Source organism: Crinia signifera, chromosome 7 (genome assembly GCF_055691185.1).
Source record: "Crinia signifera chromosome 7, ASM5569118v1, whole genome shotgun sequence".
NCBI lineage: Eukaryota > Metazoa > Chordata > Amphibia > Anura > Myobatrachidae > Crinia > Crinia signifera.
The window spans coordinates 123,529,321-123,530,966 of record NC_139223.1 but is presented as its reverse complement, the minus strand read 5'-3'; positions in this window follow the sequence as shown (position 1 = coordinate 123,530,966).

Here is a 1,646-nt window from a genome sequence, read left to right as displayed (position 1 = left end):
ATCTGTTCCTCGTAGAGAAAAATACGGGGGGGTTCAGAACTATTATAGACTTGAGAAGACTGAATCAATTCTTAATAGTAAGGAAGTTTCGTATGGAGACCATGAGAACCATTACGGCAGGAATAAGAAGGGGGGACTTTATGGTGTCCCTGGACCTAAAAGATGCCTACTATCATGTTCCAGTACATCAGCTGCATCGGAAGTACCTCAGGTTTTGCATAAAAGGGAAGCATTACCAATTTACGTGTCTGTCCTTCGGTCTTGCGGCCTCTCCGAGGGTCTTCACGAAAGTGTTAGTAACTCTGGTGGCATTATTAAGAAGAAGAGGGATTCTCATTTGGCCGTATTTAGACGACATACTCATAGCGGCTCCATCCGAACAGGTGCTCACACACCATGTGCAGATTGTGATCGATTGTCTACAGAGACACGGGTGGCTAGTGAATCGTCAGAAGAGCCAGTTGACGCCCACACAGAGAATCAAGTTTCTGGGGGTGATAATAGACTCAAGAAAATTCGAAATATCACTGTCAGAAGAGAGGTGCATAAAGGTCAGAGGGCTGTCAGACTCAATTGCAAAGACAAGAGTGACATCCTTGAAGGAATGCACAAGATTGCTAGGGATGATGTCTTCCACAATAGGGGTCATTCCATGGGCTCAATGGAGAATGAGAGAGTTACAGTGGGCAATCCTGCCACTTCTAAAGAAAAGGGTGTCCGTAACAAAGAAGATAAATCTGTCTTCGGAAGCAAGAAGGTCTCTACACTGGTGGGCCAAAGAAGCTTTGGAAAACAAGACGACATCTCTCCAGTCACCAAGATTCCGGTTAATCACAACCGACGCGAGTCAGCTAGGTTGGGGAGCTCATTGCGAAGGAGAGACAATTCAAGGCACGTGGAAGGCAAAAGAGAGTGCAAACTCATCAAACTGGCGAGAGGCAGAGGCCGTATGGAGAGCGATAAGAAACTTTTCCCAGACGATCAGGGGGGCGCATTTAAGAATCTTCTCCGACAATACCTCGGTGGTTGCTTACATAAATCACCAGGGGGGCACCAGGAGCAAGTCGCTCATGACAGTACTCTCAAGGATACTATCTTGGGCGGAAGAGATCGTGGAGTCGTTAACAGCCATTCATGTCCCAGGGGAGCAGAACATACTGGCAGATTTCCTCAGCCGAAACAAGGTGCACCCAGGGGAATGGGAGCTGAATGGAAGAGTCTTCAGAGAAGTGACCAGTCGTTTTGGGGTGCCGGAAGTAGATCTAATGGCGACACACTTAAACAAGAAGGTGAACAGATTCTTCTCCAGATACTCTCTTCAACAGACAGCAGCGGTAGATGCTTTCTCCGTCCAGTGGACGTGCGGTTTGGGGTACGTGTTTCCCCCATTTCCACTAATCCCCAAAGTTCTAAAGAAGATAATGGACGATGGGACGGAAGTGATAATCATTCTTCCCTTTTGGCCCCGGAGGGCATGGTTTACAACAGTGCTGAGAATGGCAGTTCAAGAACCTTGGACATTGCCAGTAGTTCCAGAACTCCTGATGCAGGGGCAGCTGCTACATCCAGATCCCGCAGGGTTAGCTTTGACGGCGTGGAGATTGAGCGGGGCCATCTGAGGCAGAAGGGTCTTTCGGACCAAGTAA